Source organism: Nothobranchius furzeri, unplaced genomic scaffold (assembly GCF_043380555.1).
Source record: "Nothobranchius furzeri strain GRZ-AD unplaced genomic scaffold, NfurGRZ-RIMD1 Scf024, whole genome shotgun sequence".
Lineage (NCBI taxonomy): Eukaryota > Metazoa > Chordata > Actinopteri > Cyprinodontiformes > Nothobranchiidae > Nothobranchius > Nothobranchius furzeri.
The window spans coordinates 334130-343610 of record NW_027223041.1 but is presented as its reverse complement, the minus strand read 5'-3'; the positions used below and the strand labels follow the sequence as shown (position 1 = coordinate 343610).

Here is a 9481-nt window from a genome sequence, read left to right as displayed (position 1 = left end):
AGTAGCCTACTAACATCCAGGAGTTGCACCTGTTACTGAGTGGTGCTGTTTAACTAATTCCAACTAGGTCCCCATCTAGCAAATGGTCCTATTATGTTAAATGACCCATCCATAACTAAAAAGTATTAGAGGGATACATTTTTAGGTTGAAGTGTGTAGATGAATAAGTCTCAGAGTAGTTTGGGGGTGTAAAAGTGAGATTCCAACAGCATGACCCTAACCCCTTACATGACCTTAACAAGCCCTTTCATAGCCTTGCAAAACTGTGTTAACCTTAAATCAGATTTTGATGGCATTGATACTACAAAATAGCACTACATTTGTTCAGTAGGAATCAGCACCCCCTAGAGTCACATGTGTCTTAGTGCATCAGATTTTTGTCCCATATGACTGACCAATTTGTTTCAGGGTATCTTTTTTTAAACCGTTAAGTTATTTCCACAGATATTTTTTTTCCACTTTTTGACTTATTAGCCTAGCTGAAGTTATTTATATTTTCTAACCACAAAGAACCAGCACATTTTAAAGTCAAAAGCTTTCTTCAAGTAAACAACACACAAGTTCAGTGCTTCAGGAATGTGTCTCATTTTTGGATGTCAAATAATGGACACCCAAAGAACCTAAACTTTTCCAACAAAACCAAAGATAATTAAGTCAAAGTCTATGCTGCATTGCAAATTAAAAAAAAATCAAATCCCACAAGTTGTAATGTTTATTTGAATACCCTTTTTCTATCAGGAACAGCATGTGACAGAGGAAAATGAAGACACGCAGGAACAGGCAGCTGAGAATGCAGAGGTGAAATTCACATCAACAGAAAATCATATAACCTTACAGTAAATATGAAACCAACTTTGGTATACTCTTACAGCAAGTGCAATCACTGGATGAAGAAATGGAGAGTGTTGAAACAAGCTCAGATCAGATTCAGCAGGTGAGGGTTCAGGAAGCAAACATATGCAAGATTTATCCATCTGCAGGGCTTTGCATTGGTTCAACTTGTACAAAAATGTGGAAGGAAAACAGATTTGATTAAAACAACAGATCTACAACACTACAATTACTACTAAAATACAAACATAAAAGTAAGTTGTGTATATAACATCATGGCAATAGTAGACCAATTGGAGAACAGTGTAGAATCAAAACATTTCTGAGAGCTATGTATGGAAACTAATGACAACTGAATAATTACATTATAGGTCGAGCCATCAGCTACTGATCTCGGGAAGCAGGATAACCCTCCACATGCAAACCAGGAGATCCATACAGCTGAGGGTCCAAGTTCCCCATACCAACCAGCAGCACAGCTCATTGAGCCACAAACTCTGCCGAACCGCAGTCTTCACTTCCAGGAGAGCTGGTTCAAAATCTTCCCCTGGCTCCATTACAGTCCTGAAATAAAAGGAGTTTTGTGCTTCTACTGCACAACTGCTTTTAAAAAGAACATTTCAACAATGGCAAAAAAAACTGAACATACCTTTATTTCTCAGGGGTTCAGAAACTGGAAGAAGGCTAGGGAGTCATTTGACAGGCACGCTGGTAGTAGGGCACACATAATTGCTGTCAACACACACACACGCACACACACAGGTCAGTCAGAATGCAACTATGCAGCATCTCAGAAAGTGCACAAGAGAAGGCCAGGTCAGCACTGATAGAAATTGTTAGTTCAGTGAGGTACCTTGCTAAACAGGGCCTAGCTCTCAGAGGTCATGACAATGATGACGGAAACTTCAAGCAGCATCTGGATGAGAAGGCTGAGAATGACCTCAATCTGGCAAGCTGGCTGCAGAAGTATCATTCCTACACAAGTCCTGCGTGTCAAAATGAGCTGCTGATGTTAATGAGCAACAACCTTATCAGACAAATAACAACTGAAATCCATGGGTTACCTGTACTGCAGTTCTCTCTAATAATGGATGGGACCCAGGATATATCTGGCACTGAACAGGTTTCAATATGCCTCCGGTATGTTGATGATGGCCTGGAGCCTAAGGAGGAGTTTGTTGGACTGTACGAGGCTTCTTCAACAACTGGCGAACACCTTTTTAAAATTGCCTCTGATGTGCTGCTCCGTTTAGACCTCCCTTTCTCAGGTCTACGTGGACAGACCTATGATGGAGCAGCCAACATGTCGGGGCACCTGTCAGGGTTACAAGCTCAGATTAGAAGAGAGCAACCATTGGCCACCTTTGTCCACTGTGGCCCACACTGTGTGAACCTTGTCACACAGGCTGCATGTACCTCCACACCTGTGATCAGGGACGCTCTACAGTGGGTACACGAGCTGGGCTGCTTGTTCGCTCAGTCTGGCAAATGCAAAACAATATTCAAAGACATATGCATATCAAAAAAAGGCTCCTTCACTTCCATCAAGCCTCTGTGTGCCACCAGATGGACTGTGCGCATACCAGCAATCAGAGCAGTCCTGACTCAATATGAGTCCATCTTGGCTGCCCTGGAAGAGATGGCATCTACAAATCTCACCGACAGTACTGCTTCTAAAGCTAACGGCCTACTTGACAGACTGGAAAAGGGCAACACCATTCTTGGCCTTCTTCTGGGACAAGAGATCCTCATGATGTTGGAGGACCTGAACTTGAGTCTGCAGGCAAGAGGAAAAACCATCAGTGGAATGCTGAAAGCTGTTGAATACACCAGACAGGGCTTTCTCTCTTTGAGGACTAATGATAGTTTCATGAGCATCTATGGTAAAGCTGTGAAACTTGTTGCAGACTTGGACCTCCAGCCAGTACACCCACCTCATGTCCGAATGCCATCCAGAAAATATGGTGGTCCAGCAAAGCATCATACTCCTGCGACACCAGAGGAGTATTTCCGGGTCCATTTTTTCAGTGCCATTGACACAGTGATCACCCAGCTACATGATCGCTTTGACCAGCCAAGCCTGGAAAATCTGAACAAGCTGGAGGAGCTGCTGCTTACTGGAAAGACCAATGATATGGTGAGCCTGTACCCAGAACTGGACCTGCAAAAAATGCAAATTCAGTTGGCAATGTTTAAAGCAAATCATACCTACACTTCCTGTAAAGAGGCTGCCCAAATTCTTAGAGGGATGCAACCAGAGGTCAGAGGGCTCTTCTCACAAGTTGAGACTCTGGTGAGACTGCTAATTGTGGTCCCAGTCTCATCCTGTGAGGCTGAAAAGAGTTTCAGCGCTCTGCGACGGTTGAAGACCTGGCTGAGGTCAACAATGACACAGCTGAGGCTCAACAGCACTGCAGTCTGCCACGTCCACAGGGATAGACTGAAGAGGCTAGACAAAAGAGAAATAGCCACAGCTTTCATTGGTACATCTGAGAGACGGGTGTACATCTTGTAGTAGTCCAGTTACACATTTGTGGGCTTATAAATTGGCTTCTGAATGTCCTAGAGAGATCAGGTTTGTTTTAATGTACTCCAATCAACGGCCCCTACAACCACAAAAAGGAATGGAGTCATTAGCACTTATGGTTTGTAAATGGCACCCAGAATTATGTTGCACGAAGCACAATTTCACATCATTCTGGGTCCATTTCTGTGAAAACAAGGTCCAATCAGGCTGAAACGCTACAAGAAGGTAGAATCTATTGAGTTGTAAGTGATCTGAACGTTTCAAGATGATCGCACATTCCTATAGGGGGTAAAACCATGTCCCAAAGGTCACCGGGCCTGGTGTCACTTTAAAGTTGTAGTCCAGTTACACCTTTGTGGGCTTATAACTTGGCTTCTAAATGTCCTAGAGAGGTAAGGTTTGTTTTAGTGTACTCCAATCAAAAGCCCCTACAACCACAAAAAGGAATGGAGTCATTAGCACTTATGGTTTGTAAATGGCACCCAGAATTATTTTGCACGAAGCACAATTTCACATCATTCTGGGTTCATTTGTGTGAAAACAAGGTCCAATCAGGCTGAAACGTTACAGGAAGGTAGAATCTATTGAGTTGTAAGTGATCTGAACGTTTCATGATGATAGCACTTTCCTAAGGGGGTCAAACCATGTCCCAAAGGTCACCGGATCTGGTGTCAATTTAAAGAAGTAGTCCAGTTACACATTTGTGGGCTTACAACGTGGCTTCTGAATGTCCTAGAGAGATCAGGTTTTTTTTAATATACTCCAATCAACAGCCCCTACAACCACAAAAACGAATGGAGTCATTAGCACTTATGGTTTTTAAATGGCACCCAGAATTATGTTGCACGAAGCACAATTTCACATCATTCTGAGTTCATTTGTGTGAAAACAAGGTCCAATCAGGCTGAAACGTTACAGGAAGGTAGAATCTATTGAGTTGTAAGTGATCTGAACGTTTCATGATGATAGCACTTTCCTAAGGGGGTCAAACCATGTCCCAAAGGTCACCGGATCTGGTGTCAATTTAAAGAAGTAGTCCAGTTACACATTTGTGGGCTTATAATGTGGCTTCTGAATGTCCTAGAGAGATCAGGTTTGTTTTAATATACTCCAATCAACAGCCCCTACAACCACAAAAAGGAATGGAGACATTAGCACTTATGGTTTTTAAATGGCACCCAGAATTATGTTGCACGAAGCACAATTTCACATCATTCTGGGTTCATTTGTGTGAAAACAAGGTCCAGTAAGGCTGAAACTTTACAGGAAGGTAGAATCTATTGAGTTGTAAGTGATCTGAACGTTTCATGATGATAGCACTTTCCTAAGGGGGTCAAACCATGTCCCAAAGGTCACCGGATCTGGTGTCAATTTAAAGAAGTAGACCAGTTACACAACATATCAACAACATAATTCTGGGTGCCATTTACAAACCATAAGTGCTAATGACTCCATTCCTTTTTGTGGTTGTAGGGGCTGTTGATATGAGTACATTAAAACAAACCTGATCTCTCTAGGACATTCAGAAGCCAAGTTATAAGCCCACAAATGTGTAACTGGACTACTTCTTTAAATTGACACCAGATCCGGTGACCTTTGGGACATGGTTTGACCCCCTTAGGAAAGTGCTATCATCATGAAATGTTCAGATCACTTACAACTCAATAGATTCTACCTCTCTAGGACATTCAGAAGAAAAGTTATAAGCCGAAAAAGGTGTAACTGGACTACTTCTTTAAAGTGACACCAGGCCCGGTGACCTTTGGGACATGGTTTGACCCCCTATAGGAATGTGCGATCATCATGAAACGTTCAGATCACTTACAACTCAATAGATTCTACCTTCCTGTAACGTTTCAGCCTGATTGGACCTTGTTTTCACACAAATGGACCCAGAATGATGTGAAATTGTGCTTCGTGCAACATAATTCTGGGTGCCATTTACAAACCATAAGTGCTAATGACTCCCTTCCATTTTGTGGTTGTAGGGGCTGTTGATTGGAGTACACTAAAACAAACCTGATCTCTCTAGGAAATTCAGAAGCCAAGTTATAAGTTCACAAATGTGTAACTGGACTACTTCTTTAAATTGACACCAGATCCGGTGACCTTTGGGACATGGTTTGACCCCCTTAGGAAAGTGCTATCATCATGAAACGTTCAGATCACTTACAACTCAATAGATTCTAACTTCCTGTAACGTTTCAGCCTGATTGGACCTTGTTTTCACACAAATGAACCCAGAATGATGTGAAATTGTGCTTCGTGCAACATAATTCTGGGTGCCATTTAAGAACCATAAGTGCTAATGACTCCATTCCTTTTTGTGGTTGTAGGAGCTAGTAATTGAAGTACTCTAAAACAAACCTGACCTCTCTAGGACATTCAGAAGAAAAGTTATAAGCCCACAAATGTGTAACTGGACTACTTCTTTAAAGTGACACCAGGCCCGGTGACCTTTGGGACATGGTTTGACCACCTATAGTAATGTGCAATCATCTTGAAACGTTCAGATCACTTACAACTCAATAGATTCTACCTTCTTGTAACGTTTCAGCCTGATTGGACCTTGTTTTCACACAAATGGACCCAGAATGATGTGAAATTGTGCTTCGTGCAACATAATTCAGGGTGCCATTTACAAACCATAAGTGCTAATGACTCCATTCCTTTTTGTGGTTGTAGAGGCTGTTGATTGGAGTACACTAAAACAAACCTGACCTCTTTAGGATATTCAGAAGCCAAGTTATAAGCCCACAAAGGTGTAACTGGACTACTTCTTTAAAGTGACACCAGGCCCGGTGACCTTTGGGACATGGTTTGACCCCCTATAGGAATGTGCGATCATCATGAAACGTTCAGATCACTTACAACTCAATAGATTCTACCTTCTTGTAACGTTTCAGCCTGATTGGACCTTGTTTTCACACAAATGGACCCAGAATGATTTGAAATTGTGCTTCGTGCAGCATAATTCTGGGTGCCATTTACAAACCATAAGTGCTAATGACTCCATTCCTTTTTGTGGTTGTAGGGGCTGTTGGTTGGAGTACACTAAAACAAACATGATCTCTCTAGGACATTCAGAAGCCAAGTTATAAGCCCACAAATGTGTAACTGGACTACTTCTTTAAATTGACACCAGATCCGGTGACCTTTGGGACATGGTTTGACCCCCTTAGGAAAGTGCTATCATCATGAAACGTTCAGATCACTTACAACTCAATAGATTCTACCTTCCTGTAACGTTTCAGCCTGATTGGACCTTGTTTTCACACAAATGAACCCAGAATGATGTGAAATTGTGCTTCGTGCAACATCATTCTGGGTGCCATTTAAAAACCATAAGTGCTAATGACTCCAGTCCTTTTTGTGGCTGTAGGGGCTGTTGATTGGAGTACACTAAAACAAACCTGACCTCTTGAGGATATTCAGAAGCCAAGTTATAAGCCCACAAAGTTGTAACTGGACTACTTCTTTAAAGTGACACCAGGCCCGGTGACCTTTGGGACATGGTTTGACCCCCTTAGGAACGTGCTATCATTATGAAACGTTCAGATCACTTACAACTCAATAGATTCTATGTTCTTGTAACGTTTCAGCCTGATTGGACCTTGTTTTCACACAAATGGACCCAGAATGATGTGAAATTGTGCTCCGTGCAACATAATTCTGGCTGCCATTTACAAACCATAAGTGCTAATGACTCCCTTCCTTTTTGTGGTTGTAGGGGCTGTTGATTGGAGTACACTAAAACAAACCTGATCTCTCTAGGAAATTCAGAAGCCAAGTTATAAGCTCACAAATGTGTAACTGGACTACTTCTTTAAATTGACACAAGATCCAATGACCTTTGGGACATGGTTTGACCCCCTTAGGAAAGTGATATCATCATGAAACGTTCAGATCACTTACAACTCAATAGATTCTACCTTCCTGTAACGTTTCAGCCTGATTGGACCTTGTTTTCACACAATTGAACCCAGAATGATGTGAAATTGTGCTTCGTGCAACATAATTCTGGGTGCCATTTAAAAACCATAAGTGCTAATGACTCCATTCCTTTTTGTGGTTGTAGGAGCTATTAATTGAAGTACTCTAAAACAAACCTGACCTCTCTAGGACATTCAGAAGAAAAGTTATAAGCCGACAAAGGTGTAACTGGACTACTTCTTTAAAGTGACACCAGGCCCGGTGACCTTTGGGACATGGTTTGACCCCCTATAGTAATGTGCAATCATCTTGAAACGTTCAGATCACTTACAACTCAATAGATTCTACCTTCTTCTATGGGTTTTAAATGGCACCCAGAATTATGTTGCACGAAGCACAATTTCACATCATTCTGGGTTCAATTGTGTGAAAACAAGGTCCAATCAGGCTGAAACGTTACAAGAAGGTAGAATCTATTGAGTTGTAAGTGATCTGAACGTTTCATGATGATAGCACTTTCCTAAGGGGGTCAAACCATGTCCCAAAGGTCACCGGATCTGGTGTCAATTTAAAGAAGTAGTCCAGTTACACATTTGTGAGCTTATAACTTGGCTTCTGAATTTCCTAGAGAGATCAGGTTTGTTTTAGTGTACTCCAATCAACAGCCCCTACAACCACAAAAAGGAAGGGAGTCATTAGCACTTATGGTTTGTAAATGTTAGCCAGAATTATGTTGCACGGAGCACAATTTCACATCATTCTGGGTCCATTTGTGTGAAAACAAGGTCCAATCAGGCTGAAACGTTACAAGAAGGTAGAATCTATTGAGTTGTAAGTGATCTGAACGTTTCATGATGATAGCACTTTCCTAAGGGGGTCAAACCATGTCCCAAAGGTCACCGGGCCTGGTGTCACTTTAAAGAAGTAGTCCAGTTACAACTTTGTGGGCTTATAACTTGGCTTCTGAATATCCTCAACAGGTCAGGTTTAATTTAGTGTACTCCAATCAACAGCCCCTACAACCACAAAAAGGACTGGAGTCATTAGCACTTATGGTTTTTAAATGGCACCCAGAATTATGTTGCACGAAGCACAATTTCACATCATTCTGGGTTCATTTGTGTGAAAACAAGGTCCAATCAGGCTGAAACGTTACAGGAAGGTAGAATCTATTGAGTTGTAAGTGATCTGAATGTTTCATGATGATAGCTTATTTCGTAAGGGGGTCAAACCATGTCCCAAAGGTCACCAGATCTAGTGTCAATTTAAAGAAGTAGTCCAGTTACACATTTGTGGGCTTATAACTTGGCTTCTGAATGTCCTAGAGAGATCAGGTTTGTTTTAGTGTACTCCAACCAACAGCCCCTACAACCACAAAAAGGAATGGAGTCATTAGCACTTATGGTTTGTAAATGGCACCCAGAATTATGCTGCACGAAGCACAATTTCACATCATTCTGGGTCCATTTGTGTGAAAACAAGGTCCAATCAGGCTGAAACGTTACAAGAAGGTAGAATCTATTGAGTTGTAAGTGATCTGAACGTTTCATGATGATCGCACATTCCTATAGGGGGTCAAACCATGTCCCAAAGGTCACCGGGCCTGGTGTCACTTTAAAGAAGTAGTCCAGTTACACCTTTGTGGGCTTATAACTTGGCTTCTGAATATCCTTAAGAGGTCAGGTTTGTTTTAGTGTACTCCAATCAACAGCCTCTACAACCACAAAAAGGAATGGAGTCATTAGCACTTATGGTTTGTAAATGGCACCCAGAATTATGTTGCACGAAGCACAATTTCACATCATTCTGGGTCCATTTCTGTGAAAACAAGGTCCAATCAGGCTGAAACGCTACAAGAAGGTAGAATCTATTGAGTTGTAAGTGATCTGAACGTTTCAAGATGATCGCACATTCCTATAGGGGGTAAAACCATGTCCCAAAGGTCACCGGGCCTGGTGTCACTTTAAAGTTGTAGTCCAGTTACACCTTTGTGGGCTTATAACTTGGCTTCTAAATGTCCTAGAGAGGTAAGGTTTGTTTTAGTGTACTCCAATCAAAAGCCCCTACAACCACAAAAAGGAATGGAGTCATTAGCACTTATGGTTTGTAAATGGCACCCAGAATTATTTTGCACGAAGCACAATTTCACATCATTCTGGGTTCATTTGTGTGAAAACAAGGTCCAATCAG

At 41.7% G+C, this 9481-nt stretch overlaps 1 long non-coding RNA gene across 1 annotated transcript; it reads right to left on the bottom strand.

Annotated features, from left to right (window-relative positions):
* Window positions 1-699: 699 nt before the first annotated feature.
* Window positions 700-1189, bottom strand: LOC139064413 (uncharacterized). The gene is made up of 2 exons (XR_011517479.1): window positions 870-1189; window positions 700-784 (listed from the first exon to the last, which is right to left on the bottom strand). It is a non-coding gene; the product is annotated as an uncharacterized lncRNA (long non-coding RNA).
* Window positions 1190-9481: the final 8292 nt, after the last annotated feature.